Below are 23417 nucleotides of genomic sequence, written 5' to 3' on the forward strand. Positions count from 1 at the left end.
TGGTAATTTTTATAGATAATATTAAGCCAATGTGTTTAATTCTTGTTCCTTAAACTAGCAATAGTGGCCCAATTTGTATATAATGCTAAGAATTTAGACATCATGTATAAAACAGTGTTCCATGCACCTTCAACGTTTAGTCAAGCTGGTCACATGACCACAGAGATGTCATCAGACAGCACTGACTCTTCAGCTTTGAAACGGAGATGAGCACTGTCCCCTAGAGTCGGGAATGACTAGCACATATGTGTGAGGGGAACCTTTACCTTTACCTTATAAAACCAAAGAAGCTGTATTATGTTTAAATGTTGTAAATGAACTTGGTCATAGTTTATAAATCCACATAACTTTATGTGACATATTATGCATTATGGGAATTCTTGATTAGTCCAGTTCATTGTGAGGTTCTTAGTGAAAATGAATCAGTTGTGTTTTCCTTTTCTCATTCTCTTCTGAACACTCATGATTTAAACAGACTTTCAAACCATTTGGTCCTCAACACAGTTCAGTTCTACTAATAACTGGCATGATTAATAGAGTAGTGGGAATTTTATTAAATGTGAATTCTATGAATTAATTAATTGGGAATTACACTGAAATTCTATGACTTAATTCTATTAACTCATGGTATAATTTAGGTGAACAATTTCTGTGTATCATTTGTCTTAATTCATAGTTTATTTTTTAGCATTTTTACTAACTAGAGCATATTTTATCAATGAAATATTTTAAATATATCATGAGATCATTGAATAACAATACAATAATAATTAAAATGGATTTAAAAATCAGAACTAGGGTTCCATAAAAGTTTCAGTATCAAAGACTATCCCAGAATGGTTTGCAATCTTTCAAGGACCAACAAATCAGTATTTCTTTAAACATGCAGTGTCTGTTTAGATGCTCTCATAAGCCAGTTCATGCCAATTTGTGCACTAGGCTTCAAATGAAAAAGGAAATAAAAAGATGCATAAAATTATAAGGGTCACATTTAGTAGGCTGATTTTTCCAAGGCATGTGAGGGGGGGAGGGAGAGAGGGAGAGAGAGAGAGGAAAGAATGAGGGTATGAGTCATTTTTGACTCCTGGAGACCCCCTGGACTAGTTCCTGAAATTTTCTTTGCAAAACTTTTTAGTGGTTTGCCCTTGTGAGCATCTTAGAGCTGAGAGAGAGAGAGAGACTGGCCCAAAGTCACTCAGCTGAGTTCATGTCTATGGAAGGACCAGAAGTCACAGTCCTGATTTCTAGCCTGCTGCCTTAATTACAACACCAAATTGGCTCTTTCTTTTTTGTTTTACAGAGCAAGTATTTTTCTTTACCTAAAGCAACTGTAGTTTGCTTACCACAGAGAATGCATATATTTTAGTAGGCAGTTTAATTTCACAAGATGGAAATTGCCTCACCATAACTCATTGTTTGATGCTCAGTGTTGGCAGTAATAGTTTTATAGTTCTGAAGCTAAATAAAGGGGTGGAGTGGGGGCTTCATTCCCATCTGCTGATGAATCTGCATTTCAAATGATAAGAGAAGTATGGGGTGCCAAGATAAATTTTAAACCTGTGTATTAATTCAGGAAGCATTTGATTGATGTCATAGATATGCAGATCAAGAAAAGGTTTTCCTATCTCTATCATCTACCTCATTTCAGAGAAAAATCTACAGTGAAGGGTTCAATCTGTTGCTGGTTCATGCAAATGAATCCATCAGTATTTTCATGTGAATGAAACCACAGCATTCACCAAGCAACATTCCCATCTAGCTTCTACACAGATGAGAGGCAATTATCCAAGTTATACATTCCAAGGTGAAACTGGTTCTTTCAGCTTATTCAAATAAGGATGATAAAATATCAGCTTTGTCTTGAATACATTGCCTTCCAAAGCCTCCTGATTAAAGCATTCACTTTGATGTGCATCTCAAAATCCAAGGATGGCCAAATAGTTTAAGCTGACAGGTGTATATAATATACAAACTCAGTTTTAAATGTTGATATTATCACTCAATTTCTGGGCAAGAGTGTCAGTTATTAAATACTGTATTCATGGACCCTGATTTCCACAGAATTCAGGAAACACAAATCTAAATCTTATCATCATCATTATTTTTTCTTTACATTTTTAAAATTATAGATTGGCACATGCTTAACATATTGGTTGAGTTTGCAAAATCCAAGTGATCCAGCCTTCACTTCTCATATTAACTGGCTTACTTTATGTAGTACTAGCACATGACATATATTGGCTAAGTCTGTGAGATGGTAGCATTTACTTTAGTTGCCCAACTAGTGCAAAGGAAGGCAAAATTTTGATAGTTCTTTCACTATTTTCTACCATGTTCCCTTTGGAGAGAGAAAGATCACAAGCCCAAATCCAGAAAGGGGTAGACTCTCTTTTGCTGAGACATTTTAAACAATTGTTTGTATAACTGTGTCATATTTAAAACTTTAAGTAACCTACTTACTTTTTCTCTATGTTTGTTAATCAGGCTAAAAGCAACCATCTCAAGATTGCACAATAGACTCTAGGATAACTTAAAATCACAACATTCACAGTTTGGGGACAGTGTCATCTGCACTGTGCTCAGACTTTGAACATTCCTTGTCAACATTCCCAAGGTATCTAGTTACATTTGTAATTGCTGGTAGATATAAGCAGTTTAAATGCTGTGAGGCAAACAATGACATCTTAGCGGGAGGAGCGGGGAGGAGATAATAAAATATGATACAGTACATTTTAAATTAGAGTAAAAAGACCAAGCAAAATTAAACCTTCAGGTGATTCTACAACACTGTGTGATTCCTGATTTCTATTACGGCTCACCATGGGAATAGATAGCCTACAGATAACTGCAGTTTCTCAATGCTGACAAAAGTAGAAAAAGCTTCTTATGGGGAACACAATTATAGAATACAAACACTGAGAAAGTGATGAAGGTCATAATACTCTCCCTCCATTCTGATTTAGTATCTTCCAACTGCGGATGAACAGATGAGGCAAATGTAAAAAAACAACACACCACATGCTCCTCTAAATGGTAATACTGCTGCAGAAAGATAAAAAGAAAACAACAGCAGCTTTATTCCCAGGATTTTTTTTTAAAAAAAGTGAAATATGCCCAGATCACTCCTGAAGCTATCAAGGAACCATAGGTTAGAAACAATGTAAAGAGGGAGAGAACAAAGGAAAACAACACATTTCCCAAATATTGTAATATACTACATACACACCACTACAGTCCCCAGTTCTTGATGTATATGTAGACTGTTTTACTTGTAGTTTATTTTTTTACACTTGCAGTTCCAACTTCTTCCTTTATAAGATGTTCTACTTAACATCATCACTGAAAACTTCAATAGAAGATCCCATAAGCCAGGAGTTGGTTATGTTACTTGTGAGTAACAAGTAAATGAGCATTTTATACCTGGATAACATCAAACATGGACAAATTGAAAAGGTAGTTAGTAAAGTATACATCGAAAGAGTGAGAAAATTACTAAAAACTGAATGGTGTAAATGCCATCAAAGGCACCAATGTTTGGAGCATACCTGTGATATAATATATTGCTGAAACTATTAACTGGATACAAGCTCAACTTGTATCCAGTTTGGGCAAATAACAACAACAACAATAACAAACTAATACAGGAACTATTCATTATATCCCCATATTGAAAGTTTATACTAGCTCAGAAGAAATGGAGGCAGAAGTCAAACTAACTGCCAAAGGAGAAAAACATGCACTGGCTGATTACATAAAAGACAGCCAAAAAAAAAAAAAAAAAAAAAAAAGAATTAATCCAAGTTTAAACCTGGATCTTACTAAATGTTCAAGAAAAAATAAGAAAGTGTGATAACAATGCTAACAGAAGAAAAGGACATGGTCAATTTCTACAAAATTTTGTGAGGAAAGTGGGTAATGATAAAACCTGTTATGACTTGCAATTGCAAGAAATGGAAGGCTTGATTTTGGCTGCACAAAAACAAGCTGTTTGAACTAATATAATTAATGCTGGAATTGGAAAAAAACCCCATCAAATAATCCAAAATGCAGATGTACAAAAAAGCAGAAAAAATATAGAACATATAGACTTGTCCAAGAAGATTGACAAATTGATTATAAACAGCCAATATAACACAGTTGCAGAAAATGATTCACTGGAACATCTGTAAAAATGATCATGTGCCAGTAATAAAAAAAATGATGGGAACATAAAGTATAGTTCAAAAAGAAATTGAAAATAAGCAGGTTAAAATGTTTTGAAATTTCTAAATATAGAATAAAGTATAGACTCATAACACACCAGTTCTAACTGCGATTGAAAAGAAGAAAATATTGGATAGTTGTGGCAATACCAGGAAATTGTAAAATGGAAGACAAAGAATTGGAGATCAAAAAATATCTAGATCTGAAAAATAGAGATTGAAAGTATCTGCAGTGGTTCTAGTGGTTTTTGGCATACTTGGTGTCATATCAAATAAATTTTGGATGACACTTAGAAAATATGTGAATTGACAAAATTTTACCTGTCAATTACAAAAGGCTACAATGCAACTGGTAGCAGGGCCATTTGCTGGCCTATCTGCAGTGCCATCTATAAAGGGTGTTGTCTGCACATTATCACTGAGGAGGAAACTGATTAATAATGTGTGCACTACAATTTGGTCTGTAACACCAGAATAATAGAAAACAGTAATGAGATAACCAGGCTAGTTTTTTACAAATTGAAATCAAGCTATCTTTGTATATTTATTCAGCTTGTATTTATAATGTTGGTAAATTCTCTGGCTGGGTTGCCAGATGAAATAATTTAGCCATTTAAACTCATTTTCCAAATCTATTTGTAGTTAAAAGTCTGTTGCAAAAAAGGATATTTTAGTTTACAGCACTCCAAGCTTATAATTATTATTTTTTTCCAAAATGGGTGTCAACTGTGCATGAATTTGCTGAGTATTGACTTGAGTTCAGCAACAATCTTACTGTTTCAATCAGTACATCAGTTTATTTTCTCTTTCAGTAATTAACTCAAATCAGAAGGTTCATTACCTATGTTTTCTCAGCAGGAACAGCTCTTTGATGTGCATGTTCTAAAGACATGTTTAAAAGACCTTCTGTCACTTATTTTTCAGAACCACCAAAGTATGTTTGGTTTGTGGCAATACTTTTAATCTTTAAGAACTTTTTTTCCAGAATTTCAGATGTTACATTGCTTCAAGGAAACCACAAACTTTTGTAATTCTTGTTTTCTATATCATTGCACATGCCTATCTTTAATTATTATTTGCTACTATTTAGCTAATTGGCCAAGGCAGACAAGCTCTAACCAATTTTTGTCAGGGATCTGACTATATGAGCCATAGTGGCACTGTAGTAGGAATGCAGTACTGCAGGTAACTTCTGCTGACAGCCTTCCATCCATCTGAAGTCAGTAAAATGAGGGCCCAGATTGTTGTGGGCAATATGCTGACTCTTAAATTGCTTAGACAGGGCTGCAAAGCACTGTGAAGTGATATATAACTCTAAGTGCTATTGCTATTACTATATAATTGTATCTGAATATATGAGAAATGTAGAATTAGTAATTTGTGCTCCATGGCTTTTAGTATAGATTTATGGAACTATGGTAATTTGAAATATGAAAACATACCTGTCTATCACATGCTTGTGAAAAATTGTTTCATATGAAGGTATTTGTTTGCATGCAGAGCCATTTTTAATTATCAGGATATAAATTATACAGGAAGACAAAAACATGTAGAGAAAAATAAGCTAAAGCAACCTGATTTGCCCATGAGGAAAAAAAATAACCCTTATTTTAAATTAAAGGACAATATATTTATGGAAACCAAAGAAAGGAGACATGAAAGAAATGACAAGATTTCAGATACCTTTAAAATAATGTACAACTATGAGGTTTTCAGTTTAGAAACAAGCTGTCATAGAAACAGACTAAATAGCATTAGTTGTTTAAGTAAGTCCTGTAGGCAATATGGTGCCATCAGTTTCACTATGACTCAAATACCTTCCTTAATACTCTTCCAGTTTCTTTCTTTTTCTGATTTATTTTTTTAAACAAAAATGAAGGTTAGTATGAAGGTTTCTTCATAGCAACCTTGCACAACCAGTTAAGTTAACAAAGAAAGTTGTTGAAGGACACCAGCAACTTCATGACGGAACATAAATTTGAGATAAGCTTAGTAGTTTATCTAAGCTTCACAATAGTTTAAATATAATTTTGAGTAACCTTACTGAACATTGGATTAAATGGTGTAAGTTCATGTTTGGTAATACAGTGGGGTCCTTTTTTATTCAGTGGCAGTGTTGTTTTAAGTTTTGTGGAGCAAATGCCCATTTACAAATGAATTAAATAGAAACGATACAACAGAGAGTACATAATCTTTACAAGGAGAAATTCAGGGTGGCATTATTAATTCATGCTTGTACAAACAAGGTACAATAATCAGGCAGATGAATGCATAATAGAGATAATTTCCCCTATTTAAAGCCAGGTGTCCACAATAAGAAGGTTAAAAAAAATCAAGTCCCATACTAAAAAGGGAGCAAGGATTTTAGTCACATGATTGTGGATGTTCTCGCTTGCCTCTTTCCGCGCTTCAAAGTCATATTGTTTGTTTATTGGATTTATATGCCGCCCTTCTCCCAAGGACTCAGGGGGGCGTACAACATTAAAAAAACACATATTACAAAAGTTAAAAATAAATAAATAGAATATCCAAAAAACAAAACCAATTAAGATTAACAATAACATTTTTTAAAAAAAAATTCAATTAAAATTAACAATAATCAATAATTTATTTTGTTTTGTTCAGGCCAGGCTGACTTGCTGGAAAAGCCAACTTTTTAGGGCGCGTCGGAAGGACTGGAGGTCGGGGATTATATGAAGCTCTGGGAGCATCTCATTCCAGAGGGAAGGCTCTCCCACAGAGAAGGCTCTCCCCCTGGGGGTCGCTAGCCGACACTGTCTGGCCGACGGCACCCTGAGGAGGCCAACTCTGTGGGATCGCATTGGATGGTGGGAGGCTACCGGTGGCAGTAGGTGGTCTCGCAGGTATCCTGGGCCTAAGCCATGCAGCGCTTTAAAGGTCATAATTAGTACCTTGAATCGCACCCGGAAGACAACCAGCAATCAGTGCAGGTTGCCTAAAAGGGGTGCAACATGGGAGCACCTAGGTGTCCCCATGATAACCCATGCAGCCACATTCTGGACCAGTTGAAGCCTCTGGGTGCTCTTCAAGGGTGTTACAGTAGTCCAGGCAAGATAGGATGAGGGCATGAGTGACTGTGCACAGAGCATCCCGATCCAGGAAGGGGTGCAACTGACGTACCAGGCGAACCTGGTAAAAGGCCCCCCTGGTCACGGGCGTCAGGTGTTCTTCTAAACTAAGCCGCGTATCCAGGAGGACTCCCAGATTGCGGGCCCTCTCTGAGGGGGCTAAAATTTCTCCCCCTATAATCAAAGATGGAACAAGATGCACAAATCAGGATGACGGAAACCATAGCCACTCAGTCTTGGAGGGATTGAGCTTGAGCCTCATATTGAAACAGCCTCATACAGATACTGGCTTTTTAAATGGAAATGTTGGAAGAATTTCTTCATTTTGATTTGTTTCTTGCTCAGGTCAAATCTGGATACTATAATTCCAAGTTCAAAAGGTTATTAGGCACACAAGATAAAAGCATTGAGCACAACATTCTTGTATAGATAGGTACAGATAATGAATGTGTGCATGACTAAGTCTAAATTTCTCATGCTTGACTTTCTTAATAAGGTTTAGCTTTATTTCCCACTTTCTAATTGGTACAACTTATCTTTTGCTGGAAACATAAGCATTCTCCTCAGTTTTTCTCTATCTTTTTATGTGACTGTCTTACTTCTCCATAGTGACCAAACACTAACTTTTCCTCTAAAATGATGCTACTTTAGCTTTTTAATAATTACTTTCCAACTGTATATAGGTCATCTAAAGATAGCCATAAAAGTTTCTCTTTCTCTCTCTCTTTTGTCCAAATGAAGCTAGTTAATTTCTCTGATACCATTTTAATTTAGACTGAATTGAGCATAGTGTAATTAACCTTATAATCTCATGCAAGAATGAATCAATAGAAAGGAAATGAAAGTTCTGTTTCATATGCTTTGGTTTTCATACGCTCCTCTGATGAAGCTGGAAGGACATTATACATAAAAATAAATTCTTATTTATGTTTTCCGCAATATCTATAGCTTCTCAGGATGCCAGAATTAGAAACAGAAATTAATGTTAATGGTTTATTGAAATAAATTAGAATAGCTGGGTTTACACACTGATAATCTGACTCAGATGACAGTGAATGTAGCACATTATATGTTTTCCATTATGCACCCTTGTACCAGTGGTGGGTTTCAAAAAAATTTTGAACCTACTTTGTGGGTGTGGCCTCCTTCTTTGTGGGAGTGGCTTGCCAGCCATGTGACCTGGTGGGAGTGGCTTGCTGGCCATGTGTTCTCATTCTCTCTCTCTCTCCTTCGTTTTGTCTCTCTGTCCCTTTTTTCTTTTTTTCTTTCATCTCTCACTTTTTCTTTTTTCTTTTTTTCTTTCTTTCTTCCTTTCTTTCTCATTCTCTTTCTCTCTGTGTGTGAGTCTGTGTGTGTTTGTGTGTGTGTCTTTGCCTCTCCCTCCCTCCCTCCCCCCCTCCCTCTGTGTCTCTCTATGTGATTCTTTCTCTGTGTCTGTCTGTCTGTCTCTCTCTCTCTCTTTCTCTCTCTCTGTGTCTGTGTCTGTCTCTCATTCCCTCTATCTCTCTGTGCACACACACACACATAGACACAGAAACAGACACACAAACACACATACTGTGGTCACCTTGTTGAGTGTTCCAATCACATTTGAAACACTCAACAACTGGCCTGTATTCATGGCTTTTTGCAGCATTCTGCAGACATGGGAGCAAAAAGTATCTGGCAGCGGTGTTCTTCCCTGAGGGGCTCTGCAGAACATCCCAAGACCAATGGCTCCAGGATGAGGGACGGAACCTTCACCGCAGGCCTCCACCGCTGCCCACCAGAGGCAGCAGGACCAAAGCCCCTCTCTCAACTGGCCCTTCCTCCCTCTGAGGGTGAGGGACCCAGCTGCCCCGCTGCCTCTGGCTTCCTTTTGAGAGTCTCCACTCTCCGGGGCTGTAATTGTGCAGGCTGTGCGTGCATGCTTATGTTTTCCATGGGGGTGACGGATGGGCTCAGGAATCGCTCCATGCCTTGGAAAACATAGGCGCGCATGGACAGTGGGGCAGCCAGGACAAGGGAGCGCAACCCGCACGGCTTGTTCAAACAGCAAAAGAAAGGGACATGAGAGGAGTTCGGCTGTTTGAAAAGCCCCACTTGGAACTCCTCTCCTGTTCCTTCCTTTGCTGTTTCTACATGCTGAGCAGGTCACGCTGCCTTGTCGGCAAGGGCGCTTTGCAGTGACAGGGGCCAGGACCGGTACCAGCGTTCCTGGAAGTTAATTACTTCCGGATTCACCGACCATCTGGTCCACAAGGACTGGCAAGGACCAGTAGGAACCCACCCCTGCCTTGTACCCACAAACATATGGCCACTGATGGTGAAAGGGTTGGAAAGAGGTCCAACCTTATATATATTCCTATAACTATTGGATATTGAAGCCACAGAACTTGATGAATATTGGTTATTCATCAGGGGTGGGTTTCTCACCCCGTTCCAACCGGTTCGGTTGGAATGGGGCCGGCGGCGTCCTCGTGCAGACGCGCAGTGCACACATGCGTACTAGCGTCTGTGTGATGCTCCAGCTGCTCCTGGAGGATCGCACAGGCGCTCTATGCGCCCTGCACATGCGTGGAAGTGCAGAACTTGTCAAAACCGGGTAAGAAACACGGGTGGGTGGACTTCCTGGGAGGAGCTTACTGGTGGAAGCAGCAAAAAATCAGCTGCCTCCGAATTCCTGGCTACGTACCTGATTAGAGGATCTTCCATCTGACGTCTTATCAGGTTTTCTTATCCTTCAGGCAAGAGGGAAAGAAGAAACTGTTTTGCTGGCAAATGCTCTTCGATTTTTGCAGCTTTTGTGCTTGCAAGGAAAGGGGGGCTAGCCCAAGGCAGAACGGCTGTCCGTGCTGGGAACTTCCAACTGCCTTGTGCAGGACAAAGTAGGTCTCTCCCACTCTGCTCTAAGTTTTGTTTGATTTAATCTTATCACGAGCTGAATCCGTTTACTGCGAGGACAATAATTGCTTATCAACATTTTAGCTTCTTCTCTTTTTCTCCTCCGAAAAATTATTTACTCAGAGGCTTTTAAAATGGCGCCGAGCAGGCTGGTTTCTCCGGTAATAACGAACACTTTTTGCTAATTCTCACAAGACTTCAAAAGAATTCAAAACAAAAGAGATAGCTTATCACATGTTTTGGTTTCACAATAGAAGAATTTTACTCCTTCATTAACTTTGCTTATTTGGAAGTTAAATGGTGATGAATCTGTTGAACGGTCTTGTTACAATGTTTACTCACTGAAACTTTTGCCAAGCCTTAAATTTCAAAATAAAAGCCTCTTTACTTAAAGCTGCATATTTAGGCAATAGAGTTTTATTAACTGCAGGCAGACAAATTTTGAAATGGCCTCAAAACCAAATATTAACTTGAAGACGTCACCCTTTACTTCCAGGGGCACATCCTCAGTGCCTGGTACAAAGCTGCAGCCTCCGCTTCCTACGCCCCCTGCTGGGGATGTGTTAACGAAAGAATTTTTTCTGAGTAATCTAAGCGAGGCTTTTAATGCACAGACAATTAAAATGGAAGATAAATTTAGAGATAATAGAGAGGAGAGAAAAGAGGAAATAAAAGAAATGAAAGAAGAAATTAAAAGTGAAATTAAAAGTGAAATAAAAGGACTTAAACAGGAGTTGTATGAGAAATTTGAGGCTAAGGTTGATAAAATTAGAGACGACATGCTGAGTCTTGTAACTGTATTAACAGAACATATTTCTGGAGTGGAAGATACTCTAGAGGTTCTTAATGATGCCAATGCTAACTTGACATTGAAAACAGAGGTGGTGGAACAAAAAGTGGAAAATGCTGAAAAAGAAATTATTATGATACAGTACCGACAAATGGAGTTCGCATTAAGAGTAAGGGGGCTGCGTGAGGAGAAACAGGAGAACCTGAAACAGATCCTATCGGAAGCTTTTGACCGCCTGATGGGAAGACCAGGGACCAACCAAGGCTGGCAAATTGACAAAGCTTACCGCGTTAACTCCTGGCTGGCAAAGCAGAAGCAGCTTCCTCGAGACATCGTTATATATTTTACTACAAGAGAGTTCAGAAATATGGTACTGCAAGCGTCTTATAACACTAAGCTTCAAATTGGCGGTCAAGACCTGGCTGTTTTGAAAGAGATACCACCTCAAATGTTAAGAGCCAGAAGAGACTACACTTTTTTGGTCGAAGAACTCAGAAATCGTCAGATACAGTATAGATGGGATGCACCATTTGGCATCATATTTACATTTGATAAGCAAAGGTACCGCCTCAACTCTGTATGGAAAGCCCGAGATTTTTATTATAATATATTGAAGGCCGGACACCCTGCACCATCTGGACCTAGAGAAAGACCACAAGAAGGACAGGATAGACAGCAAACTACACAACCACCAGACAAGATGGAGCATCTCTCTTCTCTAGAAGTGCAAGGTGCTATGGAACCAAGACCTAGCCGCATGACTACTAGACGTATGGAGAAACAAGCTAAGAGGCAACAGCATCAACAATCATCGGCCATCGATCAAGGAACTACAACAACAAATCTGGAAGCAGTGGGAGGAGCTAGACCTAAGGTTAAACAGGCCGTGCAGGAAGCTCTAAAAATGCTTCAACCAACCAAAGATGACAACTAAGATTTTAACATGGAATGTCAACGGACTGAACTCTCCACAGAAGAGGAAGAAAATATTTCATTATCTTAAACAGTTTAAGAACGATGTAATTTGTTTGCAAGAAACTCATATCAAGTCAACTGATCAAAAATATTTGATCAACTCAAAACTTGGTCAACATTTTGCAGCTTCTGCTATGGAAAAGAAGAATGGTATAGTTGTATACTTAAGAAAAGATATGAAAGCTGAATTAATAGAAGCAGATCCCTTCGGAAGATATATTGCTTTAGACTTAATCTTAGAAGGGAAAAAGACATTACTTTTGGGAATTTATGCTCCCAATCAACAGCAAGATAGATTCTATAGAAATCTTCATGCTAAATTAGTACAGTGGGACTATAGTTCCTGTATACTATTGGGTGACTGGAATGGAGTGATAGATACTAAGAGAGATAAGAAGATTTCCCGCCTAAATACCAAGATGCGAGCAAAGTTACCCAAATCTTTCTTTGACATTATGGATGATTTTGAATTGAGAGATATCTGGCGAGAAAGAAATGCAGAGGAATATGACTTCACTTTCTTCTCGGACAGGCATCAATCCCTTTCAAGGATCGATTTTATTCTAACCACTAATGATTTGCTTTCTAGGGTCAAGAAAACAAAGATTGCAGCTAGAGTCCTTTCGGACCATAACCCAGTTTGGATGGAGTTGGGAAGGGTAGTGCAGGCAAGAAGGTTTTGGAGACTGAATGAAAATTTATTTAGATATGAAAACTATATTAATGATTGTAAAAAATTACTATCTGAATATTTTGTTTTGAATATGAATAAGGGTACATCTATGGAATTTGTATGGGATGCAAGCAAAGCGTATATGAGAGGAGTTTTGATGAATATAAATAAAACACATAGAAATAAGCAAGGGCTAAAACGAACAGAACTGGAAGAGGAAATTAAGAGAAAAGAGCTGGAGTTAACAAGGAAACCAGACGATACAAAGGTTAAGGAAGCTATTAACATATTAAAATCTCAATTTGACATGTTGATCTCTGACCAGGTAGCTACTAATTTATTATATGCAAAACACAATACTTTTTGTAATGCAAACAAACCTGGCAGATGGTTAGCTTATCAGATTAGGAAAAAAAGGAAAACTCGAAATATATCTAAACTGATTTACAGAGGGAAGGAGGTGTTCCAACAGGAAGAGATTCAAAAGGCTTTCTGGGAATTTTTTACAGAACTGTATAAAGGGGATAAAATTAATGGTTTAGACATAGACAAATATTTAGACAAGGAGAAAATACCTTCAGTTAGAGAAGAACACAGGCAAAAATTGAATCAACCAATAACCTCGGGGGAAATCCTGCAGGTAATTAAGCAATTAAAGCCAGGGAAAGCACCAGGTACAGATGGCTTGACAGCGGTTTACTACAAAAACTTACAGTTAGAAATGGTAGAACCTCTTAGAGAATTATTTAATATGATTCAAACGGAAGGTAAAGTCCCTCCATCTTGGAAGACAGCGTTTATATCTTTGATACCCAAAGAAGATCAAGATACTACTCAACCCAAAAATTATAGACCCATTTCATTACTGAATGTAGATTATAAAATTTTTACTAAAATATTAGCAAATAGGTTAATGTTGGTCATTCAACAATTGATACATACGGACCAAACAGGTTTTATACAAGGGAGACAGATGAAAAGTAATGTCAGATTAATTATTAATGCATTAGAATATTTGGGAAAGAACAACCAGATCCCTGCTGCGTTTATATTTTTGGATGCTGAGAAGGCCTTTGATCGAGTTAACTGGCAATTTCTGCTGAAGATATTGCAAAAAATGCAGATAGGAGATAATTTTTTACAGTCAATTAAAGCAATATACCAACAGCAAACAGCACAAATCATAGTCAATGGAAGTTTAACAGACTCTTTTCAAATTGGAAAAGGTACAAGACAGGGTTGTCCTTTGTCCCCATTATTGTTTATTATAACTTTGGAAGTATTGTTGAATAAAATACGGGGCTTGGATGGTTTAAAAGGGATCAAGATTAGGCAGCAAGAATATAGAGTCCGCGCTTTTGCGGATGATTTGGTCATAATATTGGAACAACCGCAGGAATCCAGTATGGTTTTAATGAATACGATTAATCAATATGGTCAAGTGTCTGGCTTTAAAATAAACTTAGGAAAAACCAAAATATTAGCTATAAATATGAATATTAAACAAAAGGAAGAATTAGGAGTGATGCTAGGATGTGAGGTAGTTAAAAAGTCAAATATCTTGGAGTTAACATTTTAACTTCAAATGGGAAATTATATAAGCATAATTATGAACCACTTTGGCATAGCATACAGACAGAGATGAAAAAATGGGAGAAATTGCACTTATCTTTGCTGGGCAGGATAGCGGCAGTGAAAATGAACATTTTACCAAAATTTTTATTTCTTTTCCAAATGTTACCTATACTTAAAAAGATGCGAACCTTTTAGAATGGCAGAAGGGTATCAACAAATTTGTGTGGGCAGGAAAGAAGCCGAGGGTAAAGATGAAAATAATGCAAGATGTACGTGAGAGAGGAGGATTGAAACTACCTAATTTAAAACTATATTATGATGCAGTGGCATTATCTGTAATTAGTGATTGGATTCATTTAACCAATGATAGAATATTGAACATTGAGGGACACGATCTGGTATTTGGTTGGCATGCTTACCTGTTATTCAACAAAAAATTGGATAAGAACTTTAAAAGTCATATTTTGAGAAATGCTTTATTGCGGGTTTGGAAGAAATACCAATATAAATTAAATGACAAGATACCCATGTGGGCAATTCCTAGACATGCAATTGAAAATATGAATACAGCACAAAAACAGGATAGATTTACTTACAGACAGCTTCTTACCACGGAAAGGGGGGTATTACAATTAAAATCTTTAGAGGTATTAAAAGAGGAGAAGGTAGTTCAAACATGGTTCCAGTATGGGCAATTACAGGCTAGGTGGAAAATAGATCAAAAAATTGGCTTTATTCAAGTTGAGGATAATCTGTTTAAACAAATAAGAGATCAAAGCTTAATGCATATAAAGAGGATATATAATGTATTAATACAGATGGATTCGGAAACAGAATTAGTTAAAGATTGTATGATAAAATGGGCTCAAAATATTGAGGAACCAATAATGTTGGATACATGGGAAAGAATTTGGGTAAGAAATGTGAAATTTACACAAGCTCAAAATCTGAGAGAAAATTTTTACAAGATGTTTTATAGATGGCATTTAGATCCTAAAAAGTTGGCTTCTATGTATCCGAATGTACAGCCTAAATGTTGGAGGTGTGGTTCTCTCGATGCTACATATTATCATATATGGTGGACCTGCCAAAAGGTTAAGGCATTTTGGATAAAAATATGGTGGGTCATGCAAAATGTTTTTAAAAAAAGGATAAAGTTTATTCCTCAGTTATTTTTACTAGGTATATGTACTGATTTTACAGTGGTAGAGACCAATTTGATTTTGCACCTGATAACTGCAGCAAGACTGTTGGTGGCACAATATTGGAAGAAGGAAGACTTGCCTACAATCCAAGAATGGACATTGAAAGTAACAAACTTAGCTGAAATGGCTAAAATATCGGCATATCTCAAAGATCATTCAAATGAGAGATATAAACGAGACTGGAAAAAATGGATTGACTATATACAAAATAAATACGGGACTAAGAAATTCCAGTTAGCCTATGCTTAAGATCAGAAATGATTTAAACTGTTAAAAGTTAGTTCAGTAAGAAGAAGCTAAGTTCAATCTAGAATGTCATTAATTTCTTTATTTCTTTTTTCTCAATAGATTTTAGACTGTGTTAGTTAAAAATCCATACCGTGTACGGGTTCTGGGAAGTCGGGGGGGGGAAGGAGGAGGGGGGATGGGGGGGTGGAGGGAGGGAGGGGTACACACAACAAAAAAAATTGTATTTCAATGTCTTAATGATTGACAAATGATGACATATTTGTGTTTGTTTTTTTTCAAAGAAAAATAAAAAAGTTCTCTTAAAAAAAAAAAAGAAACACGGGTGGGTGGGTGGACCCTTCGGCGTTTCTGGAAGTTACTTACTTCCGGGTTTGCCGACCAACCGGTTTGCGGGGACCGCCGCAAACCGCCTGAAACCCACCACTGTTATTCATGCACTAAAAGATGCCCAGTGCCACTGCCCCTTTTTGGAAAGTAGGAAAACAGCCTGGAAGAGGGCAGTGGCAAATTACCTCTGTAGTATTGACAAGAAAAACAAGATGTATCCATGAAATCCCAAAGGAGTACAGCTCAACTAGATGTCTCCATGAAGTCATAAGGAATAAAGTTCAAGTTGATTACTTTATTTGGAATGGTTGCACAGGGTTACATGCTTGAATTTTTAATTTCTTTTCAGTAGTGGTTGATTCTGGTGTACTTTCCCTTTAAGTTTCATAACATTGCTTCTTATTTTTGCATGTAATTTATTAACTAGGTCCTACCATTTTTGATCAATATTTGAGCTATTACCTTTATAGCAGTAAAGCTGGAGACTTCAGAGCTACCATGGGGCACCGCAAGGCAAACTTAAAGTGCTTATTTGGCTCAAATGTTCAAGGCCATGAAAAGTTTGTGTACTAAGAAGAGAGCATTTTCTCATTTATTTGTGCCTACTAGCTCAGATCAGCAGTTTGGTTGTTTCATATCCTATGAATCTTCCTCTGATGTGAACTGAGGACAGATTTTTTTTTATTGTGGTGTGGACATTCTGGAATTCCAGAGACAAAATATGTATTAACTTTCTTTCAGTGTAGGCTTATGCTGAATACTTAAAATATAAATATAAAATGTATTCTGTGTTTGAGGAAGGCTATTGAAATGATGGAAACACAGTTAAGAGGTTTCATTAGATTTATTTATAATCTATGTTTCATTTTATGGCCTTGTTTATACTGTTTAAATATCCCATTGGTATGGTAGTATAAACTTTTTTAAATCAAATAAAAATTGGGTTTTTTTTTTAAAAAAACATACTATAATATTTTAGGCCATTTATCTGGAAGTAAATCATGTTGAGGTGGGACTTCTATGTAATGCCTACCTTGGTTCTAATTCTAAAATTCTTTACTGAATTGCCTAATGCAAAATAATATTATAAAAAACCCAGTCTCTAAAGACCTAACTATAAATACATGTTCTTTGAAAGAACATTTTGGAGGACATTTTGAAAGCCAGCTAGTCCTCCTTGGTGGTGCTTTTATTGTTTTGAGATTATCTCTGTGTTTGAATGAATATGCTCTGAATGAATGTAAAACAACAAAGTGATTAAGCAGTGTGAAAAAAATTACATTGAGGTAGTTAGGTGGTATATTCTCTGTCATCTAGAAAAAAGTGTATCAAATCAGAAAAAAAATAGAGAACAGTGTGGTGAATGGAATTGACAAGATCTCCAGAAAGAGAAATGTGAGAAATGTAAAGAACAACAGGAATTATATGAAATGTGACTTTCAGTAAGGACATGGAGAATTGGAGATGTCCCTGAAGAAACGGGATTATATTATGACTGCAATCCATGGCTGGATGCTGCATCTAGACCATGGATGTCAAATTTGTGGCATAATGTTGTCATCACGTGACGTATGGCAACGTTTTCCCCCTTCACAGAGCTGGGGTGGGCATGGCCTGTGTGTGATGCATCTAGCCCATGGGTCACCAGTTTGACACCCCTGATGTCAAACTATAGACTGACAAAATCTGTCTGGAATTTTTGGACCATTATTGATAGATGATGTTATAGAAAAGGACACATTTTACGGGACAAGACTGAAATTGATTCAAATGTGGACTTGAAAATTATAGGCTGCAAGGATTTGGAGAAGATGAAATATTTAATATACAAATAAAACCAGCTCATGTTTTAATAACTAAATTGATCTAGAAATAATAGTTCTTAAGAATTACTTGGATAACCTATCTTTGGATTCACAAAAAGGGTTTCTTAATGTTGTCGGTGACTTCTTGAGAAAAAAACAAAGAGAAAATTAAAAAATAATAATTTTAGTCATTATTTGAAGGAATTAAAGACCAATATTATTGTGAGCAATTAGAAGTAATTTACTTGACCAACATTAAATGGGTCAAAGCGTATTTTTAATTGATTTTCTTGACCAGGATTGAGTAAAGATGTTTCAAAGTTTTGCTTAAAATATAAGAGTTGTATAGAAAACAGGTTAGTTATTACATTTTAAATTTATCTGATCAAGGTTAAAAAAGAATTGTTATTTCTGTTAACTTCGTCTATCAAATGTCTATAGATTATATTTGAATGATGGGGGTCTGGGGACATGTTTTAAAAATAGAAAATGAGATATAAACAGAAAAGAAAGACATTCAGGTGGGCTTATTCAATAACATTTTTAATAGGTTGTTAATTTTGGGTAAACCTTAATATACTTTTGCTGATTAGGAAGGAGGAGTTGTTTTTTTTTTTAAAATGTGTTTATAGAAAATCTTGGTGAGATATGGAAGATTGAAGGGATTGTTTGTTTTATTTTAAGGTGGTGTGAGACTTGTAAGAGTTGTTAAAGTTTATACTTGCTGGGACAAAGAGGGAAGTTACTACTTGCTTTTTCCCCACCTTTTTTCTTTGCACTTTTTATTTTCTTTGCACTTTTTATTTTCTCATTTGTATTACATTTATCTGTAGATGTCATCTTTAAAAATTATAGAAAAGGGATTATATCAAGTGGTGGAAGGCTCATTTACACTGATAAAAAGGTTTGAAAAGGTGTAGGGATTAGCACTGGTATAAGCTAGTTGTCAGGTTCCAAAGGGTTAATGAAAACAGCCAAACACAGAGACGGTTTGAAAATGTAGTTTATCTTCCTATGGCACGAACTGACCAACAAATCACTAAGGCAATGAGCTGACATCCAGTATTTCCCACCACCTTTTATAGTTACTTGGTAATTAGGCTAAACCTTACTCCCGAGCTGGCAATGTCACCTCGTGAACCAGAGTAAAAACCACCCGGCAATCAATCATGAATTGTTCTCAGTCAGTTATCAGTTCTGGAATGTCCTCAGTGGAAACTTCCTGACAGTCAGTCATGAAGAGCTTTGTAGAGTTCTCAGCTGGACTGGTGGAGGAGGAGATCTTCATCTGGTAAACATGAGTCTTGGCAGCTGGCCCAGTTCCCTTCCCCCCCTGAATGGCAGCTCCGAGCCTCTAGGCTCGCCAGAGCTGACACTAGTTTTGCTGTGTTTCCTTTTTCTTTTCTTATTCCATGTCTTTCATTTCTTTGGTTTACTATCCCTGACTCTGTTTCTTTATTCCATATAACATTGCATATCCTGAAATGGAATAACATGATTGATTAGTAGCCTGTGTGCATTTAAATGATCTTTCGGCTCAAATGTTGTTATATTATGTGGCAGAGTAGAAATAAATCTGATTCAGTCTGATGCCACTAGATTTATCAGCCACTGTTGTCTGGATATAATAGCATTGGGGCTGATGGGAGCTGCAATCCAGAACATGTTTAATGTGCCAGGTTTGTGAGAAGGATGACTTAATTTTCAAGTTTCATAACTTTTCAAATTATCCCAGTAGTGATCAATAGAGGTGAAAAATGTTCCATTTGACTGTAAACTGATGTCTGGTTATTTATAAGACATGTATAATAATGTTCTATATGTTGAGAGAAAGATGCATTCTTTTAAGACTAGCCATCACAACTGCATAAAGATTAGCATAAAAAAAGCTCCATTTTATATTAGTTTTCAAATATAAAATGGAGAAAACAAAAAGACCTTAAAAGTTGTAATGTTGACAATTATATAAAAAACCATGGTAATTCACATTCTATGACAGGGGTGTCAAACTCGATTTCATTGAGGGCTGTGTTTGACCTCAGGGGACTGGCATGACAAGGGTGGGTGTGGCCAGCTCATTTGTGTCAGGGGCTCCTGTGCTGGCCTAAGTGCTCTGCCAGTGAAAATGGGCTTCCAAACTCTGTTTTCAGCTGTGACAATCTCCTGCAACCTTCTGCGGGTGAAAACAGAGCTCCATTTTCATATCCTGCAAGCTAGTCCTTTGCTGTTTCCAGGGCAGCCCTGCGAGGCAGATCAAAGCACCCTGCAGGCTGGATCTGGCCCTTGGGCCTTGAATTAGACACCCCTGTTCTATGATATAGGCTGTTTTCAAAGGGTATGTTAAATCTGCATTAAGAAAATGTACATTTTAGGAATATGTGTATTGTAGTAGAAAAACAATAGCAACAAACTTTGGTTGCCCGTTTTTGATTATATGCCTTCAAGTTAGTGTCCACCCTTAGCAACCATAGAGATTGATTTTGACCATTCTGATCTGTCCCTTACACGGTCCTTCAGGTAGATCCATAGCTACTATAACCATTTTTGGTTGTCCTCTTCTTCTCTTTCCTTCCACCTTTCTCAACATCAAAGCCTTCTTTAAAGAATTAGGAAATCTATATAGACTAATTTGAGCCTGGTAACTTGTATTTCAAGTGAGAATTCTGAGATGATTTGTTTGATGATCCATCAGTTTGTTTTCTTACCTGTCCATGGTATTCTAAAAAATTCTTCTCCAACACCTAAGTTCAAAAGTGTCAATATTCTTCATATCCTGCTTCTTCAAAGACTAGCTTTCACTTCCAAAGGGAATTACAAAGAATACAATGGCTTCCATGTTTCTGATCTTTGTAGGTACAGACATATCATAACACTTGAATATCTTTTTCAAGGCCTTCATGGGTGCTTTGCCAAGTGCTAGTGTGTAGATATTTCTTGACTGCTTGTTCCCTTACTATTGATGATCCTCATAGGTAAACACTACTACTTTGATATTCACATTATCACTTTTAAGGCCAGTTGTTGATAGTAATATACAGATGCAATATGCTCCTTCTTGCCATGATCTAGTTGCATGGATTTTTGCAGTCAAAATATGTCATAAATTTTAAAGTTTTAAATTTAGTAAGGAGAGAAGCAACCTAGAACTAAGGAAAAAATTCCTAACAGTTAGAGCAATCAATCAGTGGAATAACTTGCCTCCTGAAGTTGTGTGTCACTGGAGGCTTTTAAGAAGAGACTATATGAAATTGTACAGGGTTTACTGCCTGAGCAGGTGGTTGGACTTGAAGATCTCCAAGATCCCTTCCAACTCTGTTATTCTATTCTATTCTAATATTGCAGTTATCACTAGGAAGCATGTTTTATCTGTTTTTCCCCATTTTAGAACTGCCAAAACCTATTATTGACATTCCACTTTCCATATTATAGTTTCTTATTGCTAAGGGAAGACAAAGATAGCAATAGGAGAAGTCTTTAATATATGTCTTCTTGCCTGTGCAAAAAAAGAAGTAAAGATAATGATAATCTTTATATTCATGCAAATATGCTTCTTGGAAGAGCAGTACTTTTTAAAAATTCACTCTTATAAAGCAAAATTACTTGCACTTAACAGCATCCAAATTTATGCAGTTTGAAAAATGTAAATAAAAGTTGAGGGTCATTACTGATCATTTTAATTCCATTTTTCCCCTTTCCTTTTGGCAAAAGCAGACTACAAGCAATCCCTGATGGTGCAAAGAAATTTCTAGAGGCAGCTGCATAATTAATACACCTCTCATTGCTCTTCTACACTGTAATATTTTTTACCAGGGTGAGCCTTTTTTCCTGAAATGATAAAAAGAAAAAAAAATATTCAGAATCTTGGAGTATGAAGAATACCAGTTGTGCAAGTGAATGGTAAAGACTTCCCTGATTCAAACCTGATTCCTGGTGACTTGATGGACATGTTCATGCAGTTTCTTGGCAACAGAACAGATCCAGGGCCGGATTTTCCTATAGGCTAACTAGGCTTCAGCCTAGGGCCTCAAGATCAAGAGGGGCCTACATTCAAATTGTTAGCAAAATTAAAATTACACTATTCTAAAAACAGTGAACACTAAAACACTGAACCAAAAATAAGGAGAAATTCTATGCATATGACTAATAAACAAACATAAAAATGTATTGGTTAAGATCGTTCCAGCGCTGCGGCAGTTGGGGAGCCTGCCCACATTCCCGGCACCGACAGTTGGGCGAGAGGTGCGGCCGCTCCCAGTAGCCACCCCATCGACGCGGAGCCCACCAGCGGCCAGGCAAGTGAGGGCGAGGGGGCCGAGCCGGGCAGCTGAGCGCAGTAGGGGAGGCGGCTGGCCTCGCTGCCTTTGCCGCAGAGCAGAGCCGCTCTCCGTCGGGAGGCCAGCTATATATATTGATATATATTGATATATATCACAGTAATGATGTATTTTATTGTCTCTCATGTAATTTACAAACTTAAAAATGGGAGGTGAAAGGGCCTCATAAGTGGAATAGCCTAGGGCCTCTTTTCATCTAAATCCGTCCCTGAACAGATCCCAAATTCTTAGTGGCATTAATCAATTTTAAACTTAAAGAGAAGCATAAAAGGCTGTAATGCAATGCCTAAAGAAAACTGACATGGGTAAATAAGAAGTTTCCCAAACAATAAAATCTGTCAAGCTTTATGGCTAGAGTCACCCAGCAGAGCTTAAAAGAACCTTTGGAAAGTCTGAACATTGAAAGTTAGCAACGGAATTTCTTTTCTTTTTGGTTTGAAATGTTTCATGGCTTATCCAAGTAGCTTCCGAAGTTACTTGGATAAGCAGCAAAATGTTTCAACCCAAAAAGAAAAGAAGTCTAGTTGCCATTCAATTTCCAAACAACTCTACCCGAAGGATTGACAATATTCATTGACAATATTTGGAAAGGTTGCTGAATTACAACATGGGTAGTGAACAGTGTACAGTATTATGTGGAAGCCAATCTGGTTGTTTCCACATGTATGAATCTAAAAAAAAAATGGATATAATCAAATTAACTAAAAACCATAAGGGTTTTGCATAGACTTGTATAGGACTCAAAGGAATTTATTAAGTGTGAAATTTATGAAGGAACTAATGTAAGGTTATAGAGATTTTTTTATCGTTCCATAGATAATTTAATTTTGGTAACTTGAAAGTTTGTAAACATTGCTTCCTAAATTCTATTTTAAATCTGATTAGGGGAGCAGATGAACGTGACCCAGCACAGCACTGATACAACTGAACAAAGTGAATAACTTTGTCTTCCTTTGAAAACTGTTTTGATGTGAAGCACATCAGGCAAAGATATTGTCACATAAAAAGATGAGACTCATATCCAATACATGGTAATGAAAACAGAATTCTCCTGGATAACAACTGAACTAGCAAATAGGTTCCGGATACTTTGCAGAAGTGGCACATCATATTAAGATTAATAGTGGTGGGTTCCAGATCCCATTGCAACCAGTCCACTGTGACAGGACCGGGCATCCACCACGTACATGTGCTCTACACGCACATGTGTACCCACTGCCCGCAATGCTCCAGCTGCTCGGTGAAGCGTTGCACAGGTGCCGTACTCTGTTCGTGGACACAAATGCACCGGTTGGCTAAGGATGGCGGTT

General features: G+C 37.2%; 1 protein-coding gene across 1 annotated transcript in view; it reads left to right on the plus strand.

Moving 5' to 3' along the window:
- Nucleotides 1-23417, plus strand: part of CNTNAP5 (contactin associated protein family member 5) — a 434775-nt gene that overhangs the window by 16442 nt on the left and 394916 nt on the right. The window lies entirely within an intron of this gene.

The sequence above is a fragment of the Thamnophis elegans genome, chromosome 1 (assembly GCF_009769535.1).
Source record: "Thamnophis elegans isolate rThaEle1 chromosome 1, rThaEle1.pri, whole genome shotgun sequence".
Taxonomy (NCBI): domain Eukaryota; kingdom Metazoa; phylum Chordata; class Lepidosauria; order Squamata; family Colubridae; genus Thamnophis; species Thamnophis elegans.